General features: G+C 38.6%; 1 protein-coding gene across 17 annotated transcripts in view; it reads left to right on the forward strand.

The window, feature by feature from the left end:
- PLCE1 (phospholipase C epsilon 1) overlaps window positions 1–22,139 on the forward strand; it is a 444,022-nt gene that overhangs the window by 114,476 nt on the left and 307,407 nt on the right. The window contains exon 1 of one of the 17 annotated variants that reach the window (XM_054522666.2): window positions 20,371–20,582. The exons of the other annotated variants lie outside the window; for them this stretch is intronic. The gene's annotated coding sequence lies outside the window, so the exon portion shown is untranslated. Of the gene's footprint in view, window positions 1–20,370; window positions 20,583–22,139 lie in introns of those variants that run through there. 17 annotated transcript variants of the gene reach the window in all.

Below are 22,139 nucleotides of genomic sequence, written 5' to 3' on the forward strand. Positions count from 1 at the left end.
CTAAGCACCCAGTAAACTTGTAGAAATTTTAAGAATCATTTAGCTGCCTGCACTGGATGAGATAAGGAAAATGATCACATATAACATACAATAATATCCTACACAAAACAGTAAGTGTACAGATATTCGAGCCTTTATTATTATAGTGCTGAAGGGGTGATTTAAAAGAAATAGACATAGTCCTATATCAGGAAATAATATTTGATGACTCTGGAGAGGTTTTTATAGTGATAAGAATAAAAGGTACTACTTTTTGAGAGACTGCTATTTCATAGGATCGTTATGAGAATTACATGAGAAACTATTATTTTCCCCCATTTCGCAGATATGAAAACTAAGCCTTAGCAAGGTTGAGTTAAGATAAACCTGTTAAGTGGTGAAGGCAGGATATGAACCCAAACAGATTGATTCTGCTATCCCGGTGCTATGTATTCATTTGAGATTTTCAGCATCAGATCTGTACAGTTGAGAAAGTTGTTTGCTGCTCAGAGGTGCCCAGCTAAAGGAGCAAGTGGGATTGAAATGCAGCCTGTGGTCCACTTGAAAAGTTGATATGTTATGGGGGGTAAAGTATACAGCTATATAGCCACCACCTCAATCAAGAGAGAACATTTCCAATATTTCTCAAAAAGTAGCTTTGGGACATGTTATAGTCTTTCCAGTCCACCCTCCCCATCACCCACCCTGCTTCCAGCAACAACTGATCCAGTTCTATCTCCGTAGCTTGATTTTGCATGTTTTGGAGCAGCACTGTCCTATAGAACTTTATGCGATGATGGAAATGTTCTGTATATCTACGCTGTCCAATATGTTTGCCACTAGCCACATGTGACTCTTGGAACACTTGAAATGTGGCTAGCACAATGGAAGAACTGAATTTAAAAATTCTACTTAATTTTACTTAATTTAAATTTAAATAACTGCATGTGGCTAGTGCCCACAGTATTAGACAGCACAGATCTAAACTTCAAATAAATAGATGCATTCAGTGTCTGGCTTCTTTCATGCAATGTGATGTTTTTGAGAGTCATCCATGTTTGTTACATAATGGAAATCATTCCTTTTATTGCTGAGCAGAATTTAGTTTTATGAATATACTACAAGTTATTTATCTGTCTGCTGGTAGACTTTTGGGTTGTTTTCAGTTTGGGGTTATTGTGAATAAAGTTGCTATAAACATTTTTGTACAAGTCTGCTTATGCTTGATGTATGCTTTTACTTTTCTTCTATGAGTAGAATTTTTGGATTGTAAAATGTATTTAAGTATATGCTTAACTTTATAAGAAACTGCCAAAATGTTTTCCAAAGTGGCTGTACCACTTTATATTCTGACCAGCAATGTTGCAGTTGCTCTATGTTTTTACCAACTTTGGTATGGCTGGTCATTTTAATTTTAGCTAGTCTAGTGGGTGTGAAGTGCTATCTCATTGTGATTTTAATTGCTATTTCCCTGATGACTAATGATGTTGAATATCTTTTCGTGTACTTCTAGACCATTTGTATTTCTTCTTCAATAAAGTGCTTATTCAAACCTTTGCCCATTTTTAAAAATAGGGTAATTTGTCTTCTTATGATTGAGCTGTAGAGGTTCTTTGTGTATTCTGGATATAAATCCCTTGTTAGATATTTGTATTAAAAATATTTTTTATCATTCTGTGGCTTGTCTTTTGAAGAGGAGATGTTTTTAATTTTGATTAATTCAGTTTACCGTTTTTTTCTTCTGTGGTTTGTATTCAGCCTAGGAAGTTTCTGTTTACTCCAATATTGTGAAAATTTTCTCTTATACTTTCTTTTTTTTTTTTTTTTTTTCTTTTATTATTATTATTATTATTATTATTATTATTATACTTTAGGTTTTATGGTACATGTGCGCAATGTGCAGGTAAGTTACATATGTATACATGTGCCATGCTGGTGCGCTGCACCCACCAACTCGTCATCTAGCATTAGGTATATCTCCCAATGCTATCCCTCCCCCCTCCCCCCACCCCACAACAGTCCCCAGAGTGTGATGTTCTCCTTCCTGTGTCCATGTGTTCTCATTGTTCAATTCCCACCTATGAGTGAGAATATGCGGTGTTTGGTTTTTTGTTCTTGCGATAGTTTACTGAGAATGATGATTTCCAATTTCATCCATGTCCCTACAAAGGACGTGAACTCATCATTTTTTATGGCTGCATAGTATTCCATGGTGTATATGTGCCACATTTTCTTAATCCAGTCTATCATTGTAGGACATTTGGGTTGGTTCCAAGTCTTTGCTATTGTGAATAATGCCGCAATAAACATACGTGTGCATGTGTCTTTATAGCAGCATGATTTATAGTCCTTTGGGTATATACCCAGTAATGGGATGGCTGGGTCGAATGGAATTTCTAGTTCTAGATCCCTGAGGAATCGCCACACTGACTTCCACAAGGGTTGAACTAGTTTACAGTCCCACCAACAGTGTAAAAGTGTTCCTATTTCTCCACATCCTCTCCAGCACCTGTTGTTTCCTGACTTTTTAATGATTGCCATTCTAACTGGTGTGAGATGGTATCTCATTGTGGTTTTGATTTGCATTTCTCTGATGGCCAGTGATGGTGAGCATTTTTTCATGTGTTTTTTGGCTGCATAAATGTCTTCTTTTGAGAAGTGTCTGTTCATGTCCTTCGCCCACTTTTTGATGGGGTTGTTTGTTTTTTTCTTGTAAATTTGTTGGAGTTCATTGTAGATTCTGGATATTAGCCCTTTGTCAGATGAGTAGGTTGCGAAAATTTTCTCCCATTTTGTAGGTTGCCTGTTCACTCTGATGGTGGTTTCTTTTGCTGTGCAGAAGCTCTTGAGTTTAATTAGATCCCATTTGTCAATTTTGGCTTTTGTTGCCATTGCTTTTGGTGTTTTAGACATGAAGTCCTTGCCCATGCCTATGTCCTGAATGGTAATGCCTAGGTTTTCTTCTAGGGTTTTTATGGTTTTAGGTCTAACATTTAAGTCTTTAATCCATCTTGAATTGATTTTTGTATAAGGTGTAAGGAAGGGATCCAGTTTCAGCTTTCTACATATGGCTAGCCAGTTTTCCCAGCACCATTTATTAAATAGGGAATCCTTTCCCCATCTCTTGTTTTTGTCAGGTTTGTCAAAGATCAGATACTTGTAGATATGTGGCATTATTTCTGACGGCTCTGTTCTGTTCCATTGATCTATATCTCTGTTTTGGTACCAGTACCATGCTGTTTTGGTTACTGTAGCCTTGTAGTATAGTTTGAAGTCAGGTAGTGTGATGCCTCCAGCTTTGTTCTTTTGGCTTAGGATTGACTTGGCGATGCGGGCTCTTTTTTGGTTCCATATGAACTTTAAAGTAGTTTTTTCCAATTCTGAGAAGAAAGTCATTGGTAGCTTGATGGGGATGGCATTGAATCTGTAAATTACCTTGGGAAGGATGGCCATTTTCATGATATTGATTCTTCCTACCCATGAGCATGGAATGTTCTTCCATTTGTTTGTATCCTCTTTTATTTCCTTGAGCAGTGGTTTGTAGTTCTCCTTGAAGAGGTCTTTCACATCCCTTGTAAGTTGGATTCCTAGGTATTTTATTCTCTTTGAAGCAATTGTGAATGGGAGTTCACTCATGATTTGGCTCTCTGTTTGTCTGTTATTGATGTATAAGAATGCTTGTGATTTTTGCACGTTGATTTTGTATCCTGAGACTTTGCTGAAGTTGCTTATCAGCTTAAGGAGATTTTGGGCTGAGACAATGGGGTTTTCTAGATATACTATCATGTCATCTGCAAACAGGGACAATTTGATTTCCTCTTTTCCTAATTGAATACCCTTGATTTCCTTCTCCTGCCTAATTGCCCTGGCCAGAACTTCCAACACTATGTTGAATAGAAGTGGTGAGAGAGGGCATCCCTGTCTTGTGCCAGTTTTCAAAGGGAATGCTTCCAGTTTTTGCCCATTCAGTATGATATTGGCTGTGGGTTTGTCATAAATAGCTCTTATTATTTTGAGATACGTCCCATCAATTCCTAATTTATTGAGAGTTTTTAGCATGAAGGGTTGTTGAATTTTGTCAAAGGCCTTTTCTGCATCTATTGAGATAATCATGTGGTTTTTGTCTTTCGTTCTGTTTATATGCTGGATTACATTTATTGATTTGCGTATATTGAACCAGCCTTGCATCCCAGGGATGAAGCCCACTTGATCATGGTGGATAAGCTTTTTGATGTGCTGCTGCATTCTGTTTGCCAGTATTTTATTGAGGATTTTTGCATCAATGTTCATCAAGGATATTGGTCTAAAATTCTCTTTTTTTGTTGTGTCTCTGCCAGGCTTTGGTATCAGGATGATGCTGGCCTCATAAAATGAGTTAGGGAGGATTCCCTCTTTTTCTATTGATTGGAATAGTTTCAGAAGGAATGGTACCAGCTCCTCCTTGTACCTCTGGTAGAATTCGGCTGTGAATCCATCTGGACCTGGACTTTTTTTGGTTGGTAAGCTATTGATTATTGCCACAATTTCAGCTCCTGTTATTGGTCTATTCAGAGATTCAACTTCTTCCTGGTTTAGTCTTGGGAGGGTGTATGTGTCGAGGAATTTATCCATTTCTTCTAGATTTTCTAGTTTATTTGCATAGAGGTGTTTGTAATATTCTCTGATGGTAGTTTGTATTTCTGTGGGATCGGTGGTGATATCCCCTTTATCATTTTTTATTGCATCTATTTGATTCTTCTCTCTTTTTTTCTTTATTAATCTTGCTAGCGGTCTATCAATTTTGTTGATCCTTTCAAAAAACCAGCTCCTGGATTCATTTATTTTTTGAAGGGTTTTTTGTGTCTCTATTTCCTTCAGTTCTGCTCTGATTTTAGTTATTTCTTGCCTTCTGCTAGCTTTTGAATGTGTTTGCTCTTGCTTTTCTAGTTCTTTTAATTGTGATGTTAGGGTGTCAATTTTGGATCTTTCCTGCTTTCTCTTGTGGGCATTTAGTGCTATAAATTTCCCTCTACACACTGCTTTGAATGCATCCCAGAGATTCTGGTATGTTGTGTCTTGGTTCTCGTTGGTTTCAAAGAACATCTTTATTTCTGCCTTCATTTCGTTATGTACCCAGTAGTCATTCAGGAGCAGGTTGTTCAGTTTCCACGTAGTTGAGCGGTTTTGAGTGAGATTCTTAATCCTGAGTTCTAGCTTGATTGCACTGTGATCTGAGAGACAGTTTGTTACAATTTCTGTTCTTTTACATTTATTGAGGAGAGCTTTACTTCCAAGTATATGGTCAATTTTGGAATAGGTGTGGTGTGGTGCTGAAAAAAATGTATAGTCTGTTGATTTGGGGTGGAGAGTTCTGTAGATGTCTATTAGGTCCGCTTGGTGCAGAGCTGAGTTCAATTCCTGGGTATCCTTGTTGACTTTCTGTCTCGTTGATCTGTCTAATGTTGATAGTGGGGTGTTAAAGTCTCCCATTATTAATGTGTGGGAGTCTAAGTCTCTTTGTAGGTCACTCAGGACTTGCTTTATGAATCTGGGTGCTCCTGTATTGGGTGCATATATATTTAGGATAGTTAGCTCTTCTTGTTGAATTAATCCCTTTACCATTATGTAATGGCCTTCTTTGTCTCTTTTGATCTTTGTTGGTTTAAAGTCTGTTTTATCAGAGACTAGGATTGCAAGCCCTGCCTTTTTTTGTTTTCCATTTGCTTGGTAGATCTTCCTCCATCCTTTTATTTTGAGCCTATGTGTGTCTCTGCACGTGAGATGGGTTTCCTGAATACAGCACACTGATGGGTCTTGAGTCTTTATCCAGTTTGCCAGTCTGTGTCTTTTAATTGGAGCATTTAGTCCATTTACATTTAAAGTTAATATTGTTATGTGTGAATTTGATCCTGTCATTATGATGTTAGCTGGATATTTTGCTCGTTAGTTGATGCAGTCTCTTCCTAGTCTCGATGTTCTTTACATTTTGGTATGATTTTGCAGTGGCTGGTACCGGTTGTGCCTTTCCATGTTTAGCGCTTCCTTCAGGAGCTCTTTTAGGGCAGGCCTGGTGGTGACAAAATCTCTCAGCATTTGTTTGTCTGTAAAGTATTTTATTTCTCCTTCACTTATGAAGCTTAGTTTGGCAGGATATGAAATTCTGGGTTGAAAATTCTTTTCTTTAAGAATGTTGAATGTTGGCCCCCACTCTCTTCTGGCTTGTAGGGTTTCTGCCGAGAGATCCGCTGTTAGTCTGATGGGCTTCCCTTTGATGGTAACCCGACCTTTCTCTCTGGCTGCCCTTAACATTTTTTCCTTCATTTCAACTTTGGTGAATCTGACAATTATGTGTCTTGGAGTTGCTCTTCTCGAGGAGTATCTTTGTGGCGTTCTCTGTATTTCCTGAATCTGAATGTTGGCCTGCCTTGCTAGATTGGGGAAGTTCTCCTGGATAATATCCTGCAGAGTGTTTTCCAACTTGTTTCCATTCTCCCCGTCACTTTCAGGTACACCAATCAGACGTAGATTTGGTCTTTTCACATAGTCCCACATTTCTTGGAGGCTTTGCTCGTTTCTTTTTATTCTTTTTTCTCTAAACTTCCCTTCTCGCTTCATTTCATTCATTTCATCTTCCAGGGCTGATACCCTTTCTTCCATTTGATCACATCGGCTCCTGAGGCTTCTGCATTCTTCACGTAGTTCTCGAGCCTTGGTTTTCAGCTCCATCAGCTCCTTTAAGCACTTCTCTGTATTGGTTATTCTAGTTATACATTCTTCTAAATTTTTTTCAAAGTTTTCAACTTCTTTGCCTTTGGTTTGAATATCCTCCCGTAGCTCGGAGTAATTTGATCGTCTGAAGCCTTCTTCTCTCAGCTCGTCAAAGTCATTCTCTGTCCAGCTTTGTTCCGTTGCTGGTGAGGAACTGCGTTCCTTTGGAGGAGGAGAGGTACTCTGGTTTTTAGAGTTTCCAGTTTTTCTGCTCTGTTTTTTCCCCATCTTTGTGGTTTTATCTACTTTTGGTCTTTGATGATGGTGATGTACAGATGGGTTTTTGGTGTGGATGTCCTTTCTGTTAGTTTTCCTTCTAACAGACAGAACCCTCAGCTGCAGGTCTGTTGGAGTACCTGGCCAGCCGTGTGAGGTGTCAGTCTGCCCCTGCTGGGGGGTGCCTCCCAGTTAGGCTGCTCGGGGGTCAGGGGTCAGGGACCCACTTGAGGAGGCAGTCGGCCCGTTCTCAGATCTCCAGCTGCGTGCTGGGAGAACCACTGCTCTCCTCACAGCTGTCAGACAGGGACATTTAAGTCTGCAGAGGTTACTGCTGTCTTTTTGTTTGTCTGTGTCCTGCCCCCAGAGGTGGAGCCTACAGAGGCAGGCAGGCCTCCTTGAGCTGTGGTGGGCTCCACCCAGTTCAAGCTTCCAGGCTGCTTTGTTTACCTAAGCGAGCCCGGGCAATGGCGGGCGCCCCTCCCCCAGCCTCGCTGCTGACTTGCTGTTTGATCTCAGACTGCTGTGCTAGCAATCAGCGAGACTCTGTGGGCGTAGGACCCTCTGAGCCAGGTGCGGGCTATACTCTCCTGGGGCACCGTTTCCTAAGCCCGTCGGAAAAGCACAGTATTCGGGTGGGAGTGGCCCGATTTTCCAGGTGCCGTCTGTCACCCCTGGAAGGGGAACTCCCTGACCCCTTGCGCTTCCCGAGTGAGGCAATGCCTTGCCCCTGCTTCGGCTGGCACACGGTGCGCTCACCGACTGACCTGCGCCCACTGTCTGGCACTCCCTAGTGAGATGAACACGGTACCTCAGATGGAAATGCAGAAATCACCCGTCTTCTGCGTCGCTCGCGCTGGGAGCTGTAGACCGGAGCTGTTCCTATTCGGCCATCTTGGCTCCTCCCCTATACTTTCTTTTAGAAGTTTATAATTTTAGCTTTTATGTGTCAGACTATTATCTATTTTGAGTTAATTATTGTGTGTGGTGTGAGATGGGGTGGAGGTTCATTTTTTTTTTTCATGCAGAAGTTTTGTTGATCCGTCACAATATGCTTGTAGGCTATTTGCATTTATTATTTTGTGGGAAGTGTCTGTTCAAGTCTTCTGCCCATTTCATAAAAACTTGGGTTGTTTGCTTGTTATTGAGCAGTAATAGTTTTTTTATTGTTGTTTTGTTTCTGTTTTTGAGACAGAGTCTCACTCTGTTACCCACACTGGGGTACAGTGGCATAATCTTGGCTCACTGCTGGCTCCACCTCCTGGCTTCAAGTGATTCTCGTGCCTTAGCCTCCTGAGTAGCTGGGATTACAGGTGTGCACCACCATACCCAACTAATTTTTTGTATTTTTAGTAGAGATGGGGTTTCGCTATGTTGGCCAGGCTGGTCTTGAACTCCTGGCCTCAGGTGATCTGCTCATCTCAGCCTCCCAAGGTGATGGGATTACAGGCATGAGCCACTGCGCCTAGCCAATAATAGTTTCTTATATGTACAAATACAAGAACCTTTTCAGGTATGTGTACTGTGAATATTTTCTCCCAGTCTGTGTCTTACCTTTGTCCTTCTTAATGGGTTTTGTTTTTTTTTTTGAAGACCAGAAGTTTTAAATTTTGATTAAGTTCATTTTATTGTGTTTTTAATGGTTAGTGCTTTTAGTGTCTTAAGAAAATTTTCTGTATCCCAAGGTCTTGAATATTTTTTCTGTTTCCTTCTAGAAATTTTTGTTGTTTTAGATTTTATATTCTGGCCTATAATCCATTATGAATTAATATTTGTGCATGGTATGACACGGGGGTTGATGTTCATTTTTGTTTTTATTTGAATCCAGCACCATTTATTAACTGCCCTTTCCCCATTGAATTACATTTGCACCTTTGTTGAAAACTCAATCAAACATATATATGTAAATCTATGTTCTATTTCATTGTTGTAAATTTCTATCCTTATGCCAGTATCACATTGTCAAGATTATTGTAGCTTTGTAGTATCTTGAAAGTAGGTTAACTTCTCCAATTTTTCTCTCTTCTGAAAATTGTTCTGACTATTCTAAAGCCTTTATGTTTTCCACAAATTTGCTAAATTGTTTCAAGATTTTTCAATTTGAAAAATTAAGCAATATAGTTCATGATGTTAACCTACTAAAAGACGAAAAATCATATTATCTCACTAAATGCAGAAAAACATTGGGAAATCCTCATTTGTGATAAAAATTTTCAGCAAACTAGGAATACAAGATAACATCAGTTTAGTAAAGGGCATTTATTAAGACACCTACGGCTAATATATTAAATAGTGATGTATTGAATATTTTCCCCATATGAATGAGAACAAAGTAAAGATGTATGCTCTTAGTACTTAGAATCGTAATTAAAGATTCTAGCCACTAAAGTAAGGCAAGAAAAAGAAATAAAAGATTTACCTTTGGAAAGAAAGAAGTACAACTTTATTTGAAGATGAGATGATCGTCTATGTAGAAAATTCTAAGTCACCTAAAAAATATTTGCTAGAAGTAATAATTGAATTTAACAAGGATACAATTTATGATGTCTATAAACAACAATTGTATTTCTGTGTATTAGCAACAAACAACTGAAAAATAACATTTAAGATAATTTTATTTACAAGACCACCACTAACATAAAATATTTAAGAACAAACCTAACAAAAGATGTGTAGACCTCTATACAGATAAATAAACAACATTGCTTAGGTAAATTAAAGAAGATATGCATATATACATATGTATGTGTGTGTGTATTCATATGTCTATGTGTGTATATGCATATATATTTTTCTTTGCATATATATATAAGTATATGTGTAAATCCATGTAGACAGAGAAAGCAGAAAGTGTACTAGAACTGGTTAACTATATTATAGAGTAGAAGCCTAAATATAGTTAAGATGTTATTTTTCCCAAAATTGATATATTGATTTAAGCCAATCTTATTGGAGTCTGTATAGGCCCCTCTTCTTTTTAAGAAACTGATTTTCTTACTGATCAAGGTAAATGGTTTGGATTTAACACACTAGATAATATGGAACTCTGTTCCTTCTCAGGTAAAGTGATGTGATGAAAATAGTGTTTGGAGAAGATTTTTCTGAAAATTATATGGAATGGATTGAAACAGGAGGAAGTCAGTTTCGGAGACTGGAAGCCCTTAAGTAATCCAGATCTTAATGGACAAGGATTGGGATCATATAGCCATGGAAGGAAAGGAAAGGGTCAAATGTTTATTAAGACTAACTATATGTCTTGGTACTATGCTGGAAATGTAAAGTGTAGCATATTTATAAAACTCTTTCAGTTTAAAGATGCGTGTTCTTCAGGGGCTCTCAATCCGTGAGGGGGCCCTATATAATCAATAGTTACAAAATAATGTGCCATGACATGATGTGGTGGTGGAAGGTAGGAAGAGCTACAGGAAACAGATGAGAGCAATTAATGCAGACAGGTGGGTGTCAGGGAGGGCTGCAGAACAAACATGGCATTTAAGCTGAATGATGGAGTCAACAGAGTTAGAAAATAGTGGGAAGGGAAATGCACAGAGGCATTAAGTGCTAGGCTGATTCAATAAATTGCACAAAATCCAATGTGACTGCATAACTCTTCTTTGGGGGTTGGCCAGAGATGAAGCTGGAAAAAATAGACTAGGATTGACTTTTGGTGGGTCTAGTGCCATCTAAAATCTTGTGTTGCCCACTTTTCTCTCTTTTCATATCATCAAAGATGTACATCTGTGTGTGTTTGTGCATGCCTGCACACACACATAACTCCAGAATCTTGACATTATTATACAATGAAGGAGAGGGAGTCCTATGAGCATCACAACATCACAATTCTATCCACTTCCACTCTTGGCTTAAAGTTACATTCTACTAACGGGAATGACCTATATTTCTGGGAGAGATATGATGATTTGCACGCTGATTAGAGACTGTCTTTACAGGGAAGATTTCCTTTCCTTGTGAGTTTTGCAATTGGGAATTAACCTGTTATGGACAAACTTTTTGTGATCCTCCATTTTACTGTATTGGCAGCTTTATCAATGTATTAGTTCAAAAATATTTGTGTAGCCTTCTCATCTACTTATTAGTCAACTCCTGATATCTAATATACACAAAGTATAAAGATTAGGGTATCTGGGTTTTCTGCATCTGGAGCCTTGCATTCCAGACTCAGAAACTTTTCTAAAAAAGGGAGTTAAAGGCCCAAATGGTTAAATCTTTGTGGTCTTGGAAAAGAACTCAGATGAGTACACCAGTGCCTTTAGGGAATGTTTTAAGAGGTTTGTTTCCTTGTGAGTTATGGAATTTTCATCATAATAGTTCAAAGAAAGGAGGTCAGGAGGGAGTGGAGCAGCAGATATTCGGGAGAAGAAAAAGTGAAGACTGACTCATATTATGTAGGGTTTGCATGTGGGTGTATACACACTTAAATCCATGTGCACCATGTGCACGTGATAAGGGAAAAGGGAGGAAAGGATTGCTTAGGCAAAATGTTTTCTTTAATCTCTTTGCTGAGTGGGCCTTGGGGAAGAGAATGCATAAGTAAATAACTGACCAATGTTGGTTGGTTGTTATATACAGATACTCAAAGGGACTCTGTAAACTCTAGAGAAGTAAATAGGGATATTAAATTCTATTACTAGTTTTGGCAGTTACTTTAGTATCTCTTTTCATGATGGTGAAATTACTGAGTAACTTTTACTGTCTTTGATTGGATGAAATGTTCTTCTGAGGACTTCAGATGAATTCATGGTTATGCATTGTGTTTTCCTACTTTATCTTTTGTTACATGGTTCCCTTTATTTAAAGTCTCTTTTCCTTTTCATGAATACAGGTAATTACTACCTTACTATAAAGTCCCATCTCACATACCCTATCATTAGACTTTACTGATCTCTTGGTTTGTAGCCATCTTACCTTCTAAACTCTGTGGAATTCAATAGGAGCTTAACCAATAGGCAGTTGACTGATAAATTAGTTTTTGTTATTGTTGTTAAGTCACACCTCCTTTAAACACCTATAATATGCTTGTATTTCATATTTTTCTAACTTAACTATTCTTTAGAATTCCATTTGGCTTAGGAGAATAAAATTGGACACATTCTAGGAATTAGTGAATATAACTTTCCCACCAATGCAGGAATTTTCTATAGAGGTTTCTTGTTATGTCACTCTTCTGTACTCTTGGACAAGTCATTCAAGCATTCTGAGCCTTATTCATAAAATAGGTATGGTAATAGTACTACCCCTACCTTTTTAGTTTTAGTTAGGAAAAGATTTAGATGTGAGTGACAGAAAACCCAAGACAATGGTGGCTTAAACAAGATAGAATTTTTTTCCCTCCCTTAAGTCCCGGAAGCAGGCAGTCAGGTTTCTATCTTGTTTTTTTTTTTTCCTATACATGACATTCATTCTCATGTTCACCTCACAATCTAAGATGGCTGCTCCAGCTCTGGCTATCATGCCTTTCTTCCAATCAGCAGCAGAAGAAAAAGGGGCAGGAAAAGGGCAGACTCTGTTCCTTCAAGCTCTCTTTCCAGAAATTGCAAACCACTTTGCTTATATCTCATTGGCTGTAACTTAGTCCCATGGCCACATCTAGCTGTAAGGGAGGCTAATAAAGGAATATCCATATGCTTAGGTCAAATTCAGAGGTTCTACTACTGAGGAAATGAGAACAGATTTTGGGGGGAAATTAGGAGTCTCTGCCACCCTACTGATAATGTTGTTGTAAAGATTAAATGAGATAGTATGTATTCTGTGCTTAGAACATGCCTGTTAGATAATACATGCTCAGTGTTAGGTCATTGTTTTTATAATTACCCTTGGTAGACAGTCATCCATTTTCACTCTGTCATTCTAAATTCTCTTTATTTATTTGTTCAGCATATATTGAGCATCCCTGATGCTGAATAATGTGCCTCTGTTTCAATCTATCAGTAACTGAAAGAAAACCATCATCCAAGATAGCTCACCCTTTGTTGAAAAGCTCTAAAAGTTAAGGAATTCTTTATCAGACTGATCCAAAGCTTACCTCTCTTATAATTCGTGTCTTAGTCCTGATCCTCCCTTTTGAAAGAATATGAGATGAGCCCATTTCCTCATCTCAGTTCTTCAAATAAATAAAGATGGCTATCAAGCCTCCCACATAGTTTTCTTGCTCTAACCATGCATTTCATTAATTTATTATTTATCTAGTACAGGGACTGGCAGACTTTTCTGTAAAGAGCCAGATGGCAAATGTTTTCGGCTTTGTACACCATATGGTATTTGCTATCACTTTTCAGCTCTACTATTATAATGCAAAAGCAGCCACAGACATGACATAAGTAAATAGATGTGGCTGTGTTCCAATAAAATTTCATTTACAAAAACAGATGGCTTACCAGATTTGGGACTCAGTATGTAGTTTTCCAGCCCTTGATTTAGCCCATGAAAACACCCATCAACAGGATTATTCCTGGCCCATAGTCCCCTCTCCTGAAACTGAAAACTTACCCTGTCACTCCTGATTCTGCTTATACCTTTCATTTATTTTTCTTGCCTTAATGCTTTAGCTAGAATTGCCAGCAATTCCTGCATCTCCATAGATCTACTTCCTGGCCAGTCATTTCTTTAGTCATATTACCTATCCCCAGATATCTCAAGATTGGACATACTATCTTGACAAGTACCCTCTTGTTCTGCCATATTTTTAGCCCACACATCCTTTGACCTCTCCCAGGCTGGCACTTATCCAATCTCCCCCACAAACCTGTTCACACTAAGAAAAGAAGAATCCCTTTTTCCATCTTTTTCTTCTTCAAACACACTAGACTATGTTCTTCATTCAGTGCTTCAGGTTTTCTTAACCAACAGTCTAATGCCACTATAACTCTAACTCTAACCTAACCTAGCCAGCTTCCCTTAAAAACAACCTAGAGCTGACCAAGAGTGAGTAAATAGAAAGTTAACAGTTATTGATGGGTCGACTGCTGCTGACATATAAAATATATATATATATATTTCATCTCAATATTATAGATGTGGAAAGTATATCTCAAAATTGATAATTTAATCAGCTCGGGATCATGCAGCTTAGATTTAAGGAGTTGATCCCAGATATAGAACTGAAATTAAAATTGGAGTGGACCTAGTGAAGGGTGTGTATCTGGTACAGTAAATTCAGTGCCATGTCACTGATACAACAGAGCTGCCGGACCTTAGTTGTTCTTTCTTACCAAGATATTTCAAGGCATGGAATGATAAACATTTGCCTTGAATTTTTGGATTTCAAAGTATTTCCTTCACAACCTGACAGAGTAGGTGATTTTATCTCTATTTTACAGAAAAAGAAATCAAACCCCGAAGTGGTTAAAATTTTTACCTGAGATACCAGACCCCGATGTCTGTTTCTTTTTATGACTGCCCATATTTGCTCTTCCCTGAAAACTCCACCCCACCTCTTTATCTAACTACTTCCTACTTATCTTTTGAAACTCAACTGAGTTGTCTTCTTCTGAAGGAAACCCTCCCTGGAAATCACTCCTACCTCATCAGCACTGTCTGCTTTAGATGTTCTTTCTCTGTGTTAATGCAGATTATAGCTCTATTTACACTGTACTTTGGTGACTTATCAGCTGGTAAGGAAATCCAGGACAAGATCCCTGCCTTATTTAATTTTGTACTCAACAAATATTTGCTGAATAAAGGAATGGTCTGAGATTGAACCAAGTCTAGTGCTCTATAAAGGCTCCTCCCTGTAATGTTGCTCATCCATGATTCATGATAGTAAGCTGGAGGCAAAGCAAAGACCATTGCTTCGATGTCTGTGTATATCCTCAGCCTTCCAGAGACAAAGCCACATATAAGATAGTCTTCTTGGCTGGGCTTGGTGGCTCATGCCTGTAATCCCAGCACTTTGGGAGGCCAAGGTGGGCGGATCACAAGGTCAGGAGATCGAGACCATCCTGGCTAACACGGTGAAACCCCGTCTCTACTAAAAATACAAAAAATTAACTGGGCATGGTGGCACATGCCTGTAGTCCCAGCTACTCAGGAGGCTGAGGCAGGAGAATCGCTTGAACTCATGAAGTGGAGGTTGTAGTGAGCCAAGATCTTGCCACTGCACTCCAGTCTGGTGACAGAGCGAGACTCCATCTCTAAATAAATAAATAAATAAATAAATAAATAAATAAAATAAAAAATAAAAGATAGGCTTCTCCCAGCAGCCATGGGTCTTCATAGCTAGAAGACATCAGAAACCCAAACCCATAGGGCTTCAGACTAGATGGAAGATAAAGCAGCATAGTCTATGGTTAAGAGAAGAGATTCTGTAGTCAGTCTTCTTGGATTTTAATCCTGTCTCAATCATTTTCCAGTGGAGGGGTCTTTGGCAATTCACTTAGCTTTTCTGTGCTTTGGTTTCTAATCTTTCGAATGTGCATAGCAGAAATTATTTGTATTAGTTATCTATCACTGTGTAACATATTAGCCCAAAATGTAGTGGCTCAAAGCAATAAACATTTATCATCTCACAGTTTCTGTGGTCAGGAATCTGGGACAAGGCTTATCTGTCAGAGGGTCTGTCATGTGGTTGCAGTCAAGATATAGGTTGCAGGTACAATCATCTAAAGCCTTGACTATAGCTGGAGGATCCGCTTCCAAGATGTCACACTCACATGGGTGTTGTCAAGAGTCCTCCATACTTTCCACAGGGATCTCTCCTTACAATATGGCAGCAGATTACCCCCAGAGCATGCGAGAGAGGAGTAGCAAGGAGGAAGCTCCAATGACTTTCATGACTGATTCTTAGCCATCATGTACTGTTCCTTCTACCACATTCCATACATTAGAGGGAAGCCACTAAGTATAACCCACATTCAAGGGGCGGAGAATTAGGCTCCACCTTGTGAAGAGAGGAGTATCAAAGAATTTGTGGACATATTTTAAAACCATCACACCTTGTGAAGAGAGGAGTATCAAATAATTAGTGGACATATTTTAAAACCATCACACTATCTTGTAGTATTGAGTGAGAGTTACACAAGATAATAATTGCAAAGTGGCCAGGCACAGTGGCTCACACCTGTAATTCCAGCAATTTGGGAGGCTAAGGTGGGAGGATCGCTTGAGCCCAGAAGTTCAAGACCAGACTAGGCAACATGGTGAATCCCTGTCTTTACAAAAAATACAAAAATTAGCCAAGCACAGTGCTATATAGTCTCAGCTACTTGGGAGGCTGAGGTGGGAGGATCACTTGAACCCAGGCTGGTTTTAAAATATGTCTACAAATTCTTTGATATTTCTCCCTTCAAAAGGTGGACCCTAATTCCCCTCCCCTTGAATGTGGGTTATACTTAGTAATTCCCTCTAACATATAGAATATGATAGAAGGAACAGTATATGACTGCTGAATCCAGGAGGCAGAGGTTGCAGCAAGCAATGATTGTGCCATTGCACTTCAGCCTGGTAACAGAACGAGACTCTGTCTCAAAATTATGATGATGATGATGATATTTATAATTATAATAACAACAATAATTGCAAAGTCCTTAGAACAGGACCCAGGCATCACCAAAAATGTTTTCCCCTTCTCCTACTTTGAATTACTTACCTCATGGGTAAGAAAGGACATATTAGCTGTCAATCTGAAGGCTTTGGCCTGAAAAATCTGTTTAAAAAATAGAGCAGATATTTGAATTCAAGTTAGTGCCATATGCCATTAAAATTATCTGTATAATTCTTGACCTGAAAAGTTGTTCATGGTGTGCTTTGAATTTTTAAAAGCAGGTACAGAACAGAATGACCAATATTATCTGGTATTTGCATAGTTATATACATATATCTCTATGTATGTTGATGCATACGGAGTGTTCTGGAAGGAGGTTTCTTAAAGTATTGATAATAGTTATTGCTGTGTGGTAGGATTTGTTAGGATGTTGAGCTAGGACACTGCTGCTGTGTGTGGGCTGGTTTATTCCCTGCAAAGAATATGATTTCTAGGGTTTCCAGTGATTTTTCAGAGTAGTTGTAGAGACATGCATATACTGGGGGCCTCTCACCCTTGAGGCTGTGTTTGTGCTTGAGGGAACACATATAGAAGGGATTAAGAGGTAGTTGATGACTCTTTGGGAAAAGAGGGTACGGGAGAAGCAAGGGGAAGAAAGACATCTATTTGTTGAAGAGCAAAGGCAAGGCAAAGCTGGTGTTTGCAGCAGAGCATGACTGCTGATTAGTTTTCTCGGGAGCAACTGCTTTTCCTGGAAAGGAATGATATGCTCATGATGGGCACTTTCTAGTCCTATAGTGCCTTGTATGTCCTTTATAATTGTGTTTCCACATTGGATAGCAATTTTTTTGATTCCCTCTCTCTACTAACAGAGTTACAAGCAGGGCAGGCTTGTTAGTGATAAATTATTTCAGCTTTATATGCCTGGAAAATTTTTACTTAATTTTTATTTGCAGAAGACATTTTTGCTGGGTATAGAATTTGAAGTTGACAGTAGTTTTTCTTTCAGTACTTTAAAGATTTAGTCCACTCTCTTCTGGATTGCATTGTTTCTGATTAAAAGTCTGCTGTCATTCTTATCTTTGTGCCTCTTTGCTTAATGTGCCTTATTTCTCTAGCTTCCTTGGCCTCCCTGAAGTCTTAACTTTTTCTCTTCTACTCAGGTAAATTGTTGGATTTTACCTGAGTTTCCTTTCCCTGCCTTGTTGCCTGGAAACTGTCTAAGCAGTAAGCTGGAGCATTTATAGGGCGCACTTCTTTTTTTTTTCATCTTTCAGAGATCAATGTCTGTGTTGCCTGTTGTTCAATATCTGAAAACCATTATTTTTTTTTCTGATTTTCTTTTTAGTTATTTAAGATGGATGAATAAATCTTGCCCTTGTTACTCCATTTTGGCTGGAAGCAGAAGTTCTGAAATATTAAATAAAAAAAATACTAAAAGCATAAAAACCAACTTCTTTTTTTTTCTTTTATTATTATTATTATTATTATTATTATTATTATTATTATACTTTAGGTTTTATGGTACATGTGCGCAATGTGCAGGTAAGTTACATATGTATACATGTGCCATGCTGGTGCGCTGCACCCACCAACTCGTCATCTAGCATTAGGTATATCTCCCAATGCTATCCTTCCCCCCTCCCCCCACCCCACAACAGTCCCCGAAGTGTGATGTTCCCCTTCCTGTGTCCATGTGTTCTCATTGTTCAATTCCCACCTATGAGAGAGAATATGCGGTGTTTGGTTTTTTGTTCTTGCGATAGTTTACTGAGAATGATGATTTCCAATTTCATCCATGTCCCTACAAAGGACATGAACTCATCATTTTTTATGGCTGCATAGTATTCCATGGTGTATATGTGCCACATTTTCTTAATCCAGTCTATCATTGTTGGACATTTGGGTTGGTTCCAAGTCTTTGCTATTGCGAATAATGCGGCAATAAACATACGTGTGCATGTGTCTTTATAGCAGCATGATTTATAGTCCTTTGGGTATATACCCAGTAATGGGATGGCTGGGTCGAATGGAATTTCTAGTTCTAGATCCCTGAGGAATCGCCACACTGACTTCCGCAAGGGTTGAACTAGTTTACAGTCCCACCAACAGTGTAAAAGTGTTCCTATTTCTCCACATCCTCTCCAGCACCTGTTGTTTCCTGACTTTTTAATGATTGCCATTCTAACTGGTGTGAGATGGTATCTCATTGTGGTTTCGATTTGCATTTCTCTGATGGCCAGTGATGGTGAGCATTTTTTCATGTGTTTTTTGGCTGCATAAATGTCTTCTTTTGAGAAGTGTCTGTTCATGTCCTTCGCCCACTTTTTGATGGGGTTATTTGTTTTTTTCTTGTAAATTTGTTTGAGTTCATTGTAGATTCTGGATATTAGCCCTTTGTCAGATGAGTAGGTTGCGAAAATTTTCTCCCATTTTGTAGGTTGCCTGTTCACTCTGATGGTAGTTTCCTTTGCTGTGCAGAAGCTCTTGAGTTTAATTAGATCCCATTTGTCAATTTTGGCTTTTGTTGCCATTGCTTTTGGTGTTTTAGACATGAAGTCCTTGCCCATGCCTATGTCCTGAATGGTATTGCCTAGGTTTTCTTCTAGGGTTTTTATGGTTTTAGGTCTAACATTTAAGTCTTTAATCCATCTTGAATTGATTTTTGTATAAGGTGTAAGGAAGGGATCCAGTTTCAGCTTTCTACATATGGCTAGCCAGTTTTCCCAGCACCATTTATTAAATAGGGAATCCTTTCCCCATTTCTTGTTTTTCTCAGGTTTGTCAAAGATCAGATACTTGTAGATATGTGGCATTATTTCTGACGGCTCTGTTCTGTTCCATTGATCTATATCTCTGTTTTGGTACCAGTACCATGCTGTTTTGGTTACTGTAGCCTTGTAGTATAGTTTGAAGTCAGGTAGTGTGATGCCTCCAGCTTTGTTCTTTTGGCTTAGGATTGACTTGGCGATGCGGGCTCTTTTTTGGTTCCATATGAACTTTAAAGTAGTTTTTTCCAATTCTGTGAAGAAAGTCATTGGTAGCTTGATGGGGATGGCATTGAATCTGTAAATTACCTTGGGAAGGATGGCCATTTTCATGATATTGATTCTTCCTACCCATGAGCATGGAATGTTCTTCCATTTGTTTGTATCCTCTTTTATTTCCTTGAGCAGTGGTTTGTAGTTCTCCTTGAAGAGGTCTTTCACATCCCTTGTAAGTTGGATTCCTAGGTATTTTATTCTCTTTGAAGCAATTGTGAATGGGAGTTCACTCATGATTTGGCTCTCTGTTTGTCTGTTATTGATGTATAAGAATGCTTGTGATTTTTGCACATTGATTTTGTATCCTGAGACTTTGCTGAAGTTGCTTATCAGCTTAAGGAGATTTTGGGCTGAGACAATGGGGTTTTCTAGATATACTATCATGTCATCTGCAAACAGGGACAATTTGACTTCCTCTTTTCCTAATTGAATACCCTTGATTTCCTTCTCCTGCCTAATTGCCCTGGCCAGAACTTCCAACACTATGTTGAATAGAAGTGGTGAGAGAGGGCATCCCTGTCTTGTGCCAGTTTTCAAAGGGAATGCTTCCAGTTTTTGCCCATTCAGTATGATATTGGCTGTGGGTTTGTCATAAATAGCTCTTATTATTTTGAGATACATCCCATCAATTCCTAATTTATTGAGAGTTTTTAGCATGAAGGGTTGTTGAATTTTGTCAAAGGCCTTTTCTGCATCTATTGAGATAATCATGTGGTTTTTGTCTTTGGTTCTGTTTATATGCTGGATTACATTTATTGATTTGCGTATATTGAACCAGCCTTGCATCCCAGGGATGAAGCCCACTTGATCATGGTGGATAAGCTTTTTGATGTGCTGCTGGATTCTGTTTGCCAGTATTTTATTGAGGATTTTTGCATCAATGTTCATCAAGGATATTGGTCTAAAATTCTCTTTTTTTGTTGTGTCTCTGCCAGGTTTTGGTATCAGGATGATGCTGGCCTCATAAAATGAGTTAGGGAGGATTCCCTCTTTTTCTATTGATTGGAATAGTTTCAGAAGGAATGGTACCAGCTCCTCCTTGTACCTCTGGTAGAATTCGGCTGTGAACCCATCTGGTCATGGACTTTTTTTGGTTGGTAAGCTATTGATTATTGCCACAATTTCAGCTCCTGTTATTGGTCTATTCAGAGATTCAACTTCTTCCTGGTTTAGTCTTGGGAGGGTGTATGTGTTGAGGAATTTATCCATTTCTTCTAGATTTTCTAGTTTATTTGCATAGAGGTGTTTATAGTATTCTCTGATGGTAGTTTGTATTTCTGTGGGATCGGTGGTGATATCCCCTTTATCATTTTTTATTGCATCTATTTGATTCTTCTCTCTTTTTTTCTTTATTAATCTTGCTAGCGGTCTATCAATTTTGTTGATCCTTTCAAAAAACCAGCTCCTGGATTCATTTATTTTTTGAAGGGTTTTTTGTGTCTCTATTTCCTTCAGTTCTGCTCTGATTTTAGTTATTTCTTGCCTTCTGCTAGCTTTTGAATGTGTTTGCTCTTGCTTTTCTAGTTCTTTTAATTGTGATGTTAGGTTGTCAATTTTAGATCTTTCCTGCTTTCTCTTGTGGGCATTTAGTGCTATAAATTTCCCTCTACACACTGCTTTGAATGCATCCCAGAGATTCTGGTATGTTGTGTCTTGGTTCTCATTGGTTTCAAAGAACATCTTTCTTTCTGCCTTCATTTCGTTATGTACCCAGTAGTCATTCAGGAGCAGGTTGTTCAGTTTCCACGTAGTTGAGCGGTTTTGAGTGAGATTCTTAATCCTGAGTTCTAGCTTGATTGCACTGTGATCTGAGAGACAGTTTGTTACAATTTCTGTTCTTTTACATTTATTGAGGAGATCTTTACTTCCAAGTATATGGTCAATTTTGGAATAGGTGTGGTGTGGTGCTGAAAAAAATGTATATTCTGTTGATTTGGGGTGGAGAGTTCTGTAGATGTCTATTAGGTCTGCTTGGTGCAGAGCTGAGTTCAATTCCTGAGTATCCTTGTTGACTTTCTGTCTCGTTGATCTGTCTAATGTTGACAGTGGGGTGTTAAAGTCTCCCATTATTAATGTGTGGGAGTCTAAGTCTCTTTGTAGGTCACTCAGGACTTGCTTTATGAATCTGGGTGCTCCTGTATTGGGTGCATATATATTTAGGATAGTTAGCTCTTCTTGTTGAATTAATCCCTTTACCATTATGTAATGGCCTTCTTTGTCTCTTTTGATCTTTGTTGGTTTAAAGTCTGTTTTATCAGAGACTAGGATTGCAAGCCCTGCCTTTTTTTGTTTTCCATTTGCTTGGTAGATCTTCCTCCATCCTTTTATTTTGAGCCTATGTGTGTCTCTGCACGTGAGATGGGTTTCCTGAATACAGCACACTGATGGGTCTTCAGTCTTTATCCAATTTGCCAGTCTGTGTCTTTTAATTGGAGCATTTAGTCCATTTACATTTAAAGTTAATATTGTTATGTGTGAATTTGATCCTGTCATTATGATGTTAGCTGGATATTTTGCTCGTTAGTTGATGCAGTCTCTTCCTAGTCTCGATGGTCTTTACATTTCGGTATGATTTTGCAGTGGCTGGTACCGGTTGTGCCTTTCCATCTTTAGCGCTTCCTTCAGGAGCTCTTTTAGGGCAGGCCTGGTGGTGA

Source organism: Pongo abelii, chromosome 8 (assembly GCF_028885655.2).
Source record: "Pongo abelii isolate AG06213 chromosome 8, NHGRI_mPonAbe1-v2.0_pri, whole genome shotgun sequence".
NCBI classification, from domain to species: domain Eukaryota; kingdom Metazoa; phylum Chordata; class Mammalia; order Primates; family Hominidae; genus Pongo; species Pongo abelii.